The following is a 16270-nucleotide window of genomic DNA, read 5'->3' on the forward strand; positions in this document are numbered from 1 at the left end:
GACAAACACCAGAAGTAAACAAATAAAACATGTGCATGCGCATATATATATATATATATATATATGTATATATATATATATATAAATCAAGAAAAAAACATTACCAAAGAGATCGATCGAAGTGATGAAAGATATATATACCTAATCACCTTACAAAGATTCCTATTCACCTTTTTCAGTTTCTTCAAGTTTTCTTGCATATTGTGGTGGACAAATCAACTAATTAAAATATATTATCAATTAGAACTTCCAAAGCAGTAGGTAGCAGTAAATGTGAAGTGGAATCAGAATTCATGCAATCTTTATAATATTTTTTTGGTCCATTGTGAATTTGAAGTTCCCTACCATTTGTCAGGTGCAATCACAATATGTCGAATTCATCTCAAGAAGCAACCTGTTAAAAAACTCAACTAAACTTCTACAATAAGTCACCAGGTATTACTAGCTTGAGCATAAATCAGCATAGAATAAACTATCACCATGGCAGAAGTTGAAATTTTGTGGCCTTTGAGATGAACTGTGAAGTAAAGAAGTTCAAGTAGCTATATACGGAAACAAATTCCTGAGACTTACATTGCCATACCTCCATCAACGGTGAACACCTGTTACATGGAAATTATGGTTTATTCAAACACGTGATTGATTAATTGGACTAAAGAAAGTAAATAAAATCGGTTACAAAAGACTAAGATGATGTTAGGACAGGTTATCATAATAAACTCATTTTTCATTTGAGCAGGACTTGAATTTGTCCAATTACAAAGAAAAAATGGCTAGTTTAATGATAGACCAAACTCATAAGGTAGTTCAATATTTAGAAAACCAACAGGGAAATAAATAAATAAATGACCCTGCCCAATGATGTATTGGCAGCAGGATTAAGAGCCAAGAATTCCACAAGTCCAACAACTTCTTCTAGTAGGCCAAGTCTTCCTGAATCCAAGGTGAAAGTATTAAGCTATTGGCAACGTGTACCACGTGTACATCTTCATCTTCACTTTTTTAAAAATCTTATTAAATGTGCTTCAGAGTTAACAATATTTTGGTCACTCACCTAACGGGATCAATTCCAATCTTTTTTTCTCAATGTCTGGTCATAAATTGGCAGTCGTATCAGATGCAATAAACCCCAGGGCTACTGCATTGATCTATAATTAAATGCTGAGTTTTAATTAACTCTTCGAACTAATAATTAACTTGCCTCTTTGGATGTCAGGACCAAAAAATTACAGTGATGTTTCTGCTAGCATATTCCCTGGCAACACTTTTTGTGAGGCCAATTACCCCTGCCTTTGCAGCACTATAATTGGCTTGTCCAACATTGGCAACCTGACCAATAACTAATGTAATATTGATTATCCTTCCCTGCAAAAGTACCAAGTAAACTCTGATATGAATATTATAGAGCTTAATTCAGCAACCACTAGATGTCATTTTGCAAACCCGCAATGGGTTAATAGCTGAATGCAAAACTTTTTCAGAAATATAACCTAGTAGCTAATCAATAATAATAACAGTATGACATACTAACCTCTAGTAAATTACATAAACATTGTTTGCATGAAAAAAATGATAAAGCACAAAATGATGAATTGACAAAAAGAAGTCCAATTAATGGCTAAAGAGTTCTATGAGGTTGTATTTAGAGTGTGATGTGTCACCTTCTTTTTCATCGTCATAATCTTTGCTGCTGCCTGTAAAATGCAAACCATTAGCTCCTATATTTTAAATTTGAAAGGAAAAGAAAAAACAGCTATACCTGCATGCAAAGAAAAACACTAGTGAGATTCAGATTAATAACTTCCTGCCATTGTGATTTCTTCATTCTCATTAACAAACCATCTTGAGTAATTACTGAACCCATGATATTTTTATTTTTAGTATGGAATCTTAAATTAAAATAAATAACTAATAGCACAAGTGCTTAATTTATTATTTATGCAAGCTACCTGCATTATTTACCAATACATCAACAGTTCCCCAAGCATCAACTACCTGCAGATGTAGAATTGCATATACGAATTAATCACTTAACCACGTAGAATAATTCCATCAATCTAATAAATCAAAGTAAAATATTTGCTCACAGTTCTAATCATAGCTTCCACATCGGCCTCATTTGAAACATCTCCCGCGAAGGTAAGAGCTTGTCCACCAAACGCCTCAATCTGAAAGTAATAATCAAATAAATTAATTAATGTAGTTCAGTCAATCAGCATAATCGAGCTAGCTTAAACACCTGCTCATAAATAACACCAATAAATAGGAGCTTATATGATCAGTAAGCATATAACAATCTACAAATTCGATCAAGCTCGTGGATCTATCAATATGATCAGTATACACAATTTACATTACTCGATACACTACACTAACATAATCCTCTTCTTCACTCTTTACTCCTCACTCCTCACTCCTCACTCTTCACTCTCCTCTTTCTATTCAAATTCTCTACCAGCCACGACAGTTTCTTCAGCAACATCACCATCAACACCGCCACCATCGAGTATGAGACTAAGAACCACCACTACGACCACACTAACTATGTTAAAAACATGAGCACCAGCTCCGCCCAGATGGACGACACCATATTAGTCGTCTCCGGTGCCGACGACCCCATGCCTCAAACCAAAGAACACATCCCCTTAGCCAAACAAGTCAGTGTCCCCAACATGGTTGTGTTCTTAAACAAACAAGACCAAGTCGACAACGAAGACTTCTCCAACTCGTCGAGCTCGAAGTCCGTGACCTTATGAGTTGTCTTAGGCTTCATGCTCTTAGCCCTAGTTGACATCTCAATTTCATGGCTCTGCCTTTGTCACCGTAGTTGACATCAAGCTATAGCTCTGGAGGAGCTCATCTTTGTCGCTGTCGTTTGACATCATTACGCTTCCATGTGAAGGGAAAAAAGACAATGGGCGTGATTTTAGAGTTGAGGGAGAAACGTATTAGGAGATTGGTAGCCTGAAACTACACTTAATTTATGTCACTTTTGCCTACAACGAGTACCCTCTAGGTCACTCCTAAAACTATACTTAATCTCTACCTAAGATTAAAATCCAAGTATTTTATGTCACTAAGCCACTCTTGGATTTCATGAACAATATATGTTTGATAAAAAATATATTCTAATAACTCAAATAGTGTTTACACAATAGGCTCGAATACTATGAAATTTGTTAACTTAACAAAGCTAAGATTCACTCAATTTGCTCAAGTTTCCTTCGTCTAGTGGACTGACTATGTTACAACGCTTGTTTGTTTTGCCTCAGATTATTCTCTTATCATTTGATAGACTTAACACGAACATCTTTAAGCTTTATATAGACTTTAGAGTTTTGATTTGTTGAGAGATCTTAGCTAGCCGCTGTCTAATAGCTTTGGTGCTTGACACGAGGCCACTACTGTGCAAAGAGAGAAAGTGGGGACCACAAACACTTTTTGCAACATATCTTCAAAGAAGTACAATATGTCAGTGTCACCTAATGCTCAGAGTTGACTTTCATTGTATGAATTGAAAGAAACATTAACAACATAAGGCAAAATGAATTAAGAATGTCAAGACAAGACAATTTAAATATTTTCTTTTGTGCTCTATGGCATAAGTTTCTTACCCAACATATGAACGTTACTTTCTTATAATTGTTTTCAATACTTGAGGATTGGGTAACCGTTCCATTACTTTTGTACTACGAGCCAGTGCTAAAGTACTTGTCTTCTCATTATTGGACAATGAAGCAGTATTGTCCAATGACTGATACTTTGCTTATCGTCCATAGCTTTTTGGTTCATGCTTTTCTAGTTGTATCTCAGGGAGAGTGTCTCAACGTTGGCCACAATAGGACAACGATAAAAAAAGATAGAGAGGGAGGTTTTTCAAAAAGGAAGACCAAGGGAGTCGCCACCAACGTTTATTTAAGGAAAATGTCGGAAAAACAAAAAAGATAAGGAATGGTCTATGATTTGAGAAAAAAGATTCAGGAGTCGTTTACGCATGGGGAAGGTGTTAGCACCCATGCGCCTATCATGAAGACGACAACCTTTAATCGAGTGTGCTAAAAATAAAGTGACTTTTTAATTATTTATCTTCCCTTGAGAGCATGAATTATGTTTTTTTATATTTTTGTTTATTTAGAAAAAGAAAACAATTTTTTATTTTTAGAAACAAAAAGGGATTTTACTTCTTTTTTAGTGTTCTTTAGGTTGGCAAGGGGTTTTGCCTTCGCTCTTACGTATCATCAGGTGAAATGAGGAAATCAAAATTATATAGTTCTTTGGGTAAAAAATAGCTTGTGTTTTGGGTTGATTTTATTTTTTTGAAAGATTTATTTTAATTACGTGACAAAGAGTCATTAAGGCGTTGGTCCTTGAACGACACTGAATTTTAAGAAAATAGCGGAGAGAATCGCTTAAGGCATTGGACCTTGAAGTGATCTCAAGTAATGTGCAATTTTTGTGGAGAAAAAGGAGAATTGGGTGATTATTTGTTTGTGGAGAAAAAGGAAAATCTCAAGTATACTTTGTGAAGTCAAGCAAGTTGGAGATCCAGCATGACATTCACAAAATTTTACTCACACGTCATTGAAACACCACAAAGCAAGTCAAAGACCCAACATGGAGTGCATGGAATGCAATTAAGATTTTGGGTTTGTGATAAACTTTGTGAAGTCAAGCAAGTCGGAGACCCAACATGACATTCACAAAATTTGCTCACACGTTATTGAAACACCACCAAGCAAGTCGGAGACCCAGCATGGAGTGCACAAAATGTGAAAAAGATTTCAGGTTTGCAGTAAACTTTGTGAAGTCAAACAAGTCGAAGATCCAAGATGACATTCATAAAATTTACCCATCCGTTATTAAAACACCTCCAAGCAAGTCGGAGACCCAGCATAGAGTGCACGGAACGCAAGCACACACTAAAGAATACTAACACAGAATTGCAAAATAAATGAATAATTAACGTAGCGTTACATAATTAATTAAATGGACGAGATGTGCACTAATAAATTGAATAGGAATAGAAAATAATAAAGTAGAAGCGGGAAATACACTTAGTAGGTTAAAACATGGGAAAAAATAAATAAGTGACAAAATATTTACAACACATTACTAACTAACCAAGAAATGATAAATCAAATTGGAGAATAAAATAAATAATAGAGCCAAACTAGGAAAAGAAGAAGAAGAAGAAGAAGAAGAAGAAGAAGAAGAAGAAGAAGAAGAAGAAGAAGAAGAAGAAGAAGAAGAAGAAGAAAGGATGGCATAAATAGCATTTTCTACTTTATTTGGGCTATGCCTGAAAGGAGTGGGTTGTGCATGTAAATGGGGGGGGGGGGGTGACTAGTAGTATTTATTTAAGTAGGATATTTTTGAAAATGGGTCAGGCCCAAAATAAAAAAGGTATATATGTAAAAAGTAAATGTAAATAGCAATTTTTATTTTGTTTTAGGCTTAAGAAACTAGGCACGTTTCAACTCTTTTTTTTTTCATTTTTCTAGCTTTTTTAAAAAAAGATTCGCAACAAACATTGATAAAAAAAATTTGGAATCTCACCGGCGGCCAAGGGGTTCACCGTGTGAGATGAAACGAATCAAACAATAGACCAAAAGAAAGAAAAAAAAACAATGAAAAAGGAGAAGAAAGGGAAGGAATAGTGATGATACAAATTGAAGATTCTCACAAGCCAAGAGACAAACAGAGTCTTGAGTACAACTGAGTATATGAGATGTACAGAAAGATTTCTCTCCTTTAGAGTAGATGATACAAATTGAAGTTCCTAGAAGAATTCTCAATAGATTTGCAAGAGTTTGGCCAATTGTTATTTAGAGAGAATTTGACAATTAAGTTCTCTTAGAAAATCTCTCTCTTACACTTTTCGAAGTCAGACACACACACACACACACAAGCCCATTGCGCATTTTCAAAATAGTTTGAAGATATGAGTATTTTCAGAAAGTTTTTCTGAAATTTTCTCTCTGGTAATTTATAGGATTTTGGTAATCGATTACACAGTTATATTTCTGAAGAGTCATGTCTTTTCAAAGCTTTTCTAAAATCTCTTCTCTGGTAACCGATTACAGGATTATGGTAATCAATTACATAGATCAAAATTCAAATAAGTTTGTGTCGTTATGTCACCAGTTCAAAATTTCAAAAATGTCATCTTCATGGTCTCTCTGGTAATTTATTACCAGTAATCAATTACCAGTTCAAAAATATCTTACATTTGAACTGATTAAACTTTGATAAAGGCATTTTGATAAAATACTTTGAGGCCAAACTATTGCAAATAAAAATGAAATTCTTTTAACAATTTGACTAAGTCCTTATCTGTGATTTTCTAGATCTTGTTTCTTGACTTGAAACAATCTGTGTTTTCATATAGTAAATTATTTTGGCATCATCAAAACCTGCATGATTCGCAATTTTTTCTTTCCTTGTTTCTTGTTTTTTTTTTGTTTTCTTTTATTTTCTTACTTTTTCCATTTTTTTTTCACAAAACTTGTTTGGATAGAATTAGGATCTGATAGAGATATATATGAACCTGTAGCTTAAGCATGAAAGGTTAATGCATAAAATTTGTACTTTGTTAACATCAAAACCTTAGGCATTTAATTGTTTGGTACAATCTAATGTGACTTGGATGCAACCAGACTTAACAATCTCCCTCTTTTTTATGATGACAAACGATATAAATTTTGACACCAAAAGGATAAGATAAGGAGATTAAAATCAGAGTATTAGGGAAGTTTAGGATGTACTGTCACACAATGCTTAATCTTTGTTTGTGTCTCAAAAGAAAAAAAAAATCTTTGACATTCAACAAACTTGTTAATTATCAAAATATAAAGATATCTTTCAAAATCATAATCAGAGTAGATATTGCATAATTAGAGAAATTATGTGAAGATAAATGAAACTCTCCTTGAGTTCATTACATTATGAAAATATCAGAGAATGTGTAATCAAAGTATACATAGAATATGTGTAGGAAAATAAAAAAACATGAAATACACACATATGTGACCACCAAAACACTTGTTTTATTAAACAACATATGAGTACAAAAATTCTTATTCTACTTTCTCCCTCTTTGTCATTATCAAAAGATATGGGTTCGAAGAGAAAAAAAAGATGATTTAGGACATCATAGTCATCCCTCAGTGGATAAAGGTGGAGGGTTTGATGGTGGTGACTTTGGTGGTGAAGGTGGAGGCACAGGCACAAGATTGTCAGTGATTGTAGGTGCGAAATAAGCGGTTGGAAGTGGCGGATGAGGTTGGATGGTCGGAGGTCTGTTCTCGAATGAGAGGAATATCTACAGGTGGAGGATTGGTGGTAGTATCAACAGCAGTTGAGGATGGCTCATCCTTTGGACACTTAGTCTTTGAGCTCAGTTTTTCTCTCACTTGTTGGTTTGTGGTTGAGTAGGAGAAGAAAGAACTTGTGGTGTTGGTTTAGCCTTCTTCACTTGAGGTGCAGAGGTCTCATCCAAAGGTGGTGCAAATTTCCTCTTTCTAAACACCAACCCATCTTCGTTATCATCAGTCTCACTAAGCTCCCTTAAGCGATCTGCAGTGGATGATGGTTGTTGCTTCTTAGGTGTTGCCCTTCTTGATACATGGGGCATTGCACTTGTTGCCTTATGAGCAACTAGAATGAGAAGTAGATGTTGTGGTGCAGGAGTAGCCTTGGACGAAGGTGCGTCCATTTTCTTTTGGGTTCTTTTTTCAGCTTGAGAGATGTTTGCATCTACCTTGTCCTCATTTTTAACAGTTTTCTCCTAAACTGTGTCTAGTTGGTTATCTCACCTAGTGTTGAGTCCAAACTTCTGGTGAAGTTCAGAAAGAATGGAATCATCCACCTGGGAAGTTTGCTAAAAGGTGCCATCACTAGCCAGCCTCATCTTCAAAATATTCTCTTGACTAAAGGCTTTCTGTTTGGGTAGAAACACCCTGTCAAAGTAAAATTTGTCTTATACATCCTTGGATATGTCGTACAAGAACTTTCTGATGATGCCATGAGCCTCAAAGACTTTTGTTAGGACAACATTGTGGTAAATGTCTTTTCGAATGATTTTTTCCTTCATTACTTTAGTTGCAAAGTAATTGAAGAGAATCTGGGGCAAGTCAAAGGGAGTTCCCTTCATCAGATGGTACAAAATGAACTTGTTGCCATTGGACCAAAAGTCTTTAAAGCCTTATTTATGGATGATAGCCATGTTGACAATTTGCTGGAAAATCTTCGCCTTGCTTAGCAGAGTGTCATATTTCCTTGGCTTGTTGGCCCAGTTGGGTCTCTACAAGGAGTGCCCATTGTGATCTTCAAGTTCATTGCCCCAACTATTCATGAACTTTGTTCCTTGTTGCTCACATCCAATGGCTTGGGCAATCATTTTAGCAATTAGCTACACTAGTATACCAAAAACCTTACCCGCGAAGTATCCTCCAATGACTTCATTTCGGTATACCTTTATAGTCCTCCAGAATTCATGGATAAGTTCAGGCACCACCAACTTGGGATCCTTGAAGAAATGGTGGATGCCACACATCATGAGGTTGGCCTTGATGACATATGCAACATTTTTCAAAGAGTCAATATTGAAAAAGTGTTCAATATGAACTTTGGGTTCTTTGTCCTTCAAACAGACTTTCACAACAAGAATGGACACTGGTGCAAGTCTAACGATTTGTAAAGCTTCACCAGGGAAGCCATCCTCAAATGAAGTAGATGGTGGGCTATTCTTGAAGTTAGGTTCAGCTTGGGTGGCTTGGGTTTGGTTTTGTTTCTTGGACATTGCTAGGGTGTCTAGAAGTTTCCAAAAAGAGGAGAAGTTTTGGGTGCAGAGAGGTTTTTGTGTGTAAGAGAGAAGGTGAAAGGTTTGTATAAAGTTTGACAGCGAAAGTGTAGAAGCAAGATTCATGATGATGATTCAAGTATGAATCAAGAAGTTTTGATGATGACAAAAAGCCCAAAAGAATGACTTCAAGATTGAGTCAACAAATTCTAGATCAAGATTAATTTCAAGATTCAAGAGAAGTTGATTTCAAGATTCAAGAGAAGAAATTAAGAAGACTTCACAAGGGAAGTATTGAAAAGGATTTTTCAAAAACCAAACATAGCACAGTTTTGTTTTACAAAAGGGTTTTCTCAAATTTTTCGAAGTTACCAGAGTATTTACTCTCTGGTAATCGATTACCAGTTTCCTGTAATCGATTACCAGTGATAAAATTTGATTTCAAAAAGCTTTTAACTGAATTTGCAATGTTCCAAATGATTTTTAAATGGTGTAATCGATTACAATATATTGGTAATCGATTACTAGTGTATCTGAACGTTGAAATTCAAATTCAATTATGAAGAGTCACATCTTTTCATAAAAGGCATTGTGTAATCAATTACATGATTATGGTAATCGATTACCAGTGACAAGTTTTGAATAAAAGGTCAAGAGATGTAACTCTCGACATGATTTTCTCAAGGTTATAACTCTTCCAATGGTTTTCTTGACTAGACATGAAGAGTCTATAAAAGCAAGACCTTGACTTGCATTCAACTAATCTTTTTGAACATCTTCTTGAACAACTTTTGAGAAAACTTTAAAACCTTTACTACCTTTACAATTCTTTCCTACTCATCTTTCTTCTTCTCCTTCCTTTGCCAAAAAGCTTTCTAAGTTTCCTTTTTTAAACCTTGTTCTTTTGCAAGTGAAAATTCTGCATAAAACATAAGTGTGCTATATCTTTTCATTCTCTTCTTCATTTGCCAAAAACAATTCAACAAGGACTAATTGCCTAAATTCTTTTTGTGTCTCTCTTCTCCCTTTTTCCAAAAGAACGAAGGACTAACCGCCTGAATTCTTTTGTGTCTCCCTTCTCCCTTTCCAAGAGAATTCAAAGGACTAATTGCCTAAGAATTCTTTTGATTCTTCCCTTTTCCTTAAACAAAAGATTTCAATGGACTAACCGCCTGAGATATGTTTTGTTTCCCCTTACAAAGATTCAAAGGATTAACCGCCTGAGAATTCTTTGTCTTAACACATTGGAGGGTACATCCTTTGTGGTACAAGTAGAGGGTACATCTACTTAGGTTGTTGTAACTGAGAACAAGAGAGGATACATCTCTTGTGGATCAGTTCAAGTGGAGGGTACATCCACTTGGTTGTTCAAAGAGAACAAGGGAGGGTACATCCCTTGTGGATATTTACTTGTAAAGGATTTTACAAGGTTGAAAGAAATCTCAAGAACCGGTGGTTGCTTGGGGACTGGATGTAGGCAATAGTTGTTGTCGAACCAGTATAAAATTCTTGTGTTTGTCTTCTTCTTCTTCTCTACACTTTTTAATTTCCGATGTGCACTTTACTTTTACGCTTTACTTTTGTTTAAGTTACATAACTTAGTAGTAAAACCTAATTGAATCTAGTAACATTAAGAAGGATAAGTTTTAATTAGTCAAGGTACATTAATAATTAATTCAACCCCTCCTTCTTAATTATTCTGAGGTCACTTGATCCAACAGAAAGGTCGAAGGTATTTAGGATAGTGACGATTAAGTGTTTGAGGTGAAGAGGGAGAAAACATGAGGGGAATTTGAAACGAAGTGGGCCTTTTTTTAAATAAAAAAAGAATCCAACCCGCTTTAGGTGACTCATTAGCACAAAAATATTCAAAACACTGTATTTCACTAAACCTGCGTCCAGAGTCACAGTCCATATGTTGGACGCATGCGTGTAGTGCACATATACTTACTAAGCTCTTTGGAGATAGGTCCTTTGGACACTTAGTGACGTGTTGTGATGTGATCTTTATTAGGGGTGGATCGCTTGATACAATTCACAGAATCGAATGATGCCACTTCCAGAGATGGAAGATAAGCTAAGGGTAGACGCCACAAGGGTTCAACCTTGATAAGTCCGGAATTGGTTCGACAAAGAACCCAAAGAGAAGCTCTCACGAATACAAAGGTATTTTTTGAAAAAATGCCAAAAAATTCTTCTTCCTTCAAATGAGTTGAATACATATAGTGTAACATTAAATTACTAAATTAACTGAAATTGGTGCAATTGAAAAGGCATAGGATTCAGCCACCAATTTATTTAATTACAATTACAAATAAAAAAATATTGGATATGGACTTCAAATTAGTTTGGGGCCTTCAACAATCAAGATTCTTGGGAATGCCTTCGTCTTTCTCCACTTGGGCTTTGTCAAGTATGACTGCTACCATTTGTTGGAGGGTATCCTCTGACTGTTTGGTCCTACCCCTGGTCATAGGTCCCTGTATTTGGGTAGCTTTGGGATTCTCATCATTCCATCCTTCTTGGAAAGCATTTTCCCTCAAATCTTCATAATCACCACCTGCAATAAATGGAGTCAAGTCAGCAACATTAAAAGAGGAACTTACTCCATACTCACCTAGAAGATCGATCTTGTAAGCATTGTCACTGATCCTCTCTAGTACTTGGAAAGGTTCATCTCCTCTAGGTTGAAGTTTGGACTTCCTTTGTTCAGGGAACATCTCCTTCCTCATGTGTACCCAAACCCAATCACCTGGTTCTAGTACTACTTTCTTCCTGCTCTTGTTGGCTTACTTGGCATAGCTTTCATTCTTCTTTGCAAGTTGAGCCTTCACTTGCTCATGCAATCTTTTCACATATTTAGCTTTAGCCTGTGCATCCTTATGCTTAAAATCAGACATGTTAGGCAATGGTAACAATTCAAGAGGAGTCAAGGGGTTAAAACCATACACTACTTCAAATGGAAAGTGTTGTGTAGTGCCATGTATGGCCATATTGTATGAAAATTCAACTTGAGGCATACATTCTTCCCAACTCATTATATTCTTTTTAATCACAGTTCTAAGAAGAGAAGACAAAGTTTTGTTTACTACCTCAGTTTAGCCATCGATTTGAGGATGGTACGTGGTGGAAAAGAAAAGCTTTGTTCCAACCTTATCCCATAATGTTTTCCAAAAGTGACTGAGGAACTTGGTGTCTCGGTCCGAAACAATGCTTCTTGGTAGTCCGTGGAGACGCACCACTTCCTTGAAAAATAATTTAGCAACATGACACGCATCATCATTTTTGTTACATGGTATGAAATATGCCATTTTTGAAAACCTGTCAACCACAAAAAAAATGGAGTCTTTACCATTCCTCTTCTGAGGCAAACCTAAAATCAAATGCATAGATAAATCAGTCCAAGGATATTCAAGAACAGGCAAAGAAGAATAAACACCATGAGGCATGACTCTAGACTTTGACTGCTTATGATAACTGCTAAATATGAGTTGTTTTTTATAATAAAAATATAATGGAAATATCTTTAAAAATATTTATTTAGCATTTATTTTTGGCTTAAATGTTAGGAATTGATATTTTTTTATTTATGGCTTGTAGATATGAAAAGGAGGGATCAAATCCAAAAAGATGCAGAAAATATAAAAAATATGAATAAGGAAGATTTTTTGCATCAGGCCAAAGTCCACTCCAGCAACTATAAAAAGGGAGTCATGCTAAGGAAAAAAGACACACCGAGTCTCAGAGCACTCTAATACACACCTAAAGCCTGAGAACTCTTTCGTAGAGAATTCTTTCTTCTCTTTCATCACTTTTTGTTCCCTTTTTCCATCCCTTCTCCTCCATCAATTCCTATACCTTTTTTCTAGTGTAAGGCCCCTTATGGCATTGAGAAGCTAAACCCTTAGTTAGGGTATGGTAGGCCTAAAAAGCCAAAAGATGTATTATACACCTCATCTATCAATGCAAACAAGTGTTTTCTTTCCTATTATTCTTTCTTATTTTAATTTCATGTATCATTCATCCTTGCATAATCTTTGGGGGTTAGGTGCTTGACAGAGGGTAATCCTTAATAGAAATACAAGAAAGGTCTTACATGCATCATTTTTAGGGATTAGTCGCTCGACAGAGGGTAATTTCTAATAGAACTAAAAGGAAGGGGTATCTTAATAAAATCATTGATAGACATAGAGTGATTCCATTATGCCTATGCATCAAAGCAAATATCTAGAATTAGAACTTCATTCATTTTATCTATTGAATCTTTGCAAAGACATTAGGGAGATAGATCGGTAAAATAGGCTTGTCATTATGAGACATCAAGGGCAAGTATTCTAATAGAAGCGGGTAGGAAAAATTCACCTGATTGGTAAAGAAAAATATAAAAGAATACATCTTAAGAAAATAAGGCATGCTAGGTCCTAACATTCTCATCTCATTGAATTCCCTATTATTTATTTTGTTTTCTATTAATAACTATTATTTAGTTACTGTTCTTTTTACTCATCTTATCTTTTCCCTTATAAATTGGAACAAGTACAAAACAAAGTCCTTGTGGATTCGACACTCGGATTTTTGAGTACTTTACTACTTGAGACAATTCGATGCACTTGCCAATGAGTTAACAGCTTACAAACAATGCACTGTTCACAAAACTTATGCACATTATGTTTCATATGTGGCCAATAGAAATGCTCCTGTAACATGTCTAAAGTCTTTTGAACCCCAAAATGCCCCATTAATCCCTCCTCATGGGCTTCTTTCACAAGTAATCTTCTTATGGATCCTTTATGCACACATAATCTTTTTTCTTTGAACAAATAGTCATTATGCCAAAAGAAACCATTTTGAACAGTATGTACACATGTAGAATATTTAGAAGCAAAATCTAGATCATGGTTATACAATTCTTTAATGTGCTCAAACCCAATGAATTTAGTTTCAAGAGTAGAGAATAAAACATACCTTCTTGAAAGTACATCAGCAACTACTTTGGACTTACCTTTCTTGTGCTTGATCACATATTGGAATTGTTCATGAAACTCCACCCACCTGCCATGTCTCTTGCTTAGTTTGCTTTGTCCCTTAAGATGCTTCAAGGATTCATGGTCACTATGTATGATAAATTGTTTGGGTAGAAGGTAATGTTGCCAAGTTTGTAATGTCCTTACCAACGCATACAACTCCTTGTCATATGTGGAATAATTAAGGACAACCTCATTCAATTTTTCACTAAAGTAGGCAATGGGATATCCCTCTTGCATTAAAACAACCCTTATCCCAACCCCAGACGCATCACACTCAATTTCAAAGGATTTTCCAAAATCAGGTAATGCAAGAATTGGCACATGCGTCAATTTTTGTTTAAGTGCAGCGAATGCATGTTCTTGTTTTTCCCCCATTTAAATCCTACATTTTTCTTGGAAATCTCAGTAAGAGGTGCTACCACGGTACTAAAGTCCCTAACAAATATCCTGTAGAAACTTGTCAAACCATGAAAGCTTCTTACCTCACCAACAGTTTTGGGGGTTGCCCATTCTTGAATGGCTTTCACTTTTTCTTGATCAACCTGTACTCCCTGTGAGCTAACAACAAAACCAAGAAAAACTACATGGTCCAAGCAGAACACACATTTATCTATGTTAGCATACAAGCTCTCACGCCTAAGGGCTTCTAACACTCTCCTCAAATGCCCAAGATGTTCATCATGGAATTTGTTGTAAATCAAGATATCATCAAAATAAACCACAACAAATTTTCCTAGAAATTCTCTTAACACATGGTTCATTAATCTCATGAAGGTGCTAGGAGCATTGGTCAATCCAAAGGGCATAACCAACCACTCATAAAGTCCATATTTAGTTTTGAAGCTACTTTCCATTCATCCCCATCTTTAATCCTAATTTGATGATACCTACTTTTCAAATCAATTTTAGAGAAAACACAAGCTCCATACAATTCATCCAACTTATTGTCTAGCCTACGAATGGGATGCCTATACTTTACTGTGATGTTTTTGATGGCTTTGCAGTTTGTGCACATCCTCCAAGTTTTGTCTTTCTTTGGCACTAGAATAACTAGAATGACACACGAACTCAAGCTTTCTTGCACCCACCCCTTTTGCTTGAGGTCTTGCACTTGCTTCTGAATCAACTCAATCTCTTGTGGATTGCTCTTGTAACTGGCCAGTTAGGCAATGAAGCTCCTGGAAGGAGGTCAATTTGATGTTCTATACCTGTTAAAGGTGGCAGTCCATGAGGAATATCCCTGGGAAAGACATCTTTAAATTCCTGCAATAGGAGCTCAACACTAGGAGAAACAGAAATAGTAAACTCATTAGAATTATCAGTAGAAATTTTATTGTCTTTCCGGTATAGTAGATAGAGTGGCTAACGAGCAAGTAGCACCTTCGTCACTTCACTCACCTTTGCTAAACAATTAAATTTTCCCTCAGGTGTTTTACTCTTTCTCTCATGTGTATCACTCTTCTTTTTCTTATTCCTCTTTGGTGCTTCACTCTTCTCTTTCTCTTGTTCTCTCTTGTTCTCTCATTTTGATTTGGTCATCACACACTTCTCTAGGGGATAGAGGTTTAAGAATAATTTTATGGTCATAGTGCTAGAAAGAAATCTTGTTGGTGAAGCCATCATATACTGCTTTGGTGTCATACTACCATGGTCTTCCTAACAGTATATGAGTCACCTCCATTGGAACCACGTCACACAACACCATATCATTGTATCTTCCAATGGTGAGACACACCACAACCTGTTGAGTCACTTTTACCTCTTCATCTTCACTAAGCCACTAAAGTCAGTATGGCCTAGGATAGGGTTTAGTTTCCAGATTCAATTTGGACACTAACCTGAAACTTGGAACATTGGTACAACTTCGTCCTTCAACAATTAAAGAGCAAAGCTTACCATTAATGGCACACCTGGTGTGGAAAATATTTTCTCTTTGGGTGTCATCCAGTGGCTGCATCTGACTTCCCAACAGCCTTATCACCATTAGCATATCACCCTACATAGCTTCCTCCTCAAGCTCTTCTTCCACTTCTTCTTCTTCTTCATCGATTTTAAATTCACTAATGATTTCTCCATCTCCCTTCACGATCATGGTCCTCCTAGTTGGACATTCAGAAGCAATATGTCCTCTACCTAAGCATTTGAAGCATTTTATGTTTCTGGTCCCAGTGTTTGACGAGGCAAAGTTATGTTTGGTTCCAGTGCTAGACGTTGTTGATGGACTGGATGAGTTTCCTCCCTGCTTCTTGGATTTGTTGGTCCAATTCTGGTTGTAAGTATTGGACGAGTTCCTTCTTACTTCACTTTTCCTCCTGAGCTATTGTTCGACCCGTACTGCCTTATGTAACAAGTCATCCAATTCCACATACTTTTGTAATTCAACAACATCTCTAATGTCAGGATTTAGACCATTCAGAAAACGAGCCATTGTGTCCTCAATTTC

The 16270-nt window shown here is 35.9% G+C and overlaps 1 pseudogene; it reads right to left on the minus strand.

The window, feature by feature from the left end:
* Nucleotides 1–569: 569 nt before the first annotated feature.
* On the minus strand, nt 570–2503 carry LOC114368384 (annotated as a pseudogene).
* Nucleotides 2504–16270: the final 13767 nt, after the last annotated feature.

This window comes from Glycine soja, chromosome 9 (genome assembly GCF_004193775.1).
Source record: "Glycine soja cultivar W05 chromosome 9, ASM419377v2, whole genome shotgun sequence".
In the NCBI taxonomy this organism is placed as follows: Eukaryota; Viridiplantae; Streptophyta; class Magnoliopsida; order Fabales; family Fabaceae; genus Glycine; species Glycine soja.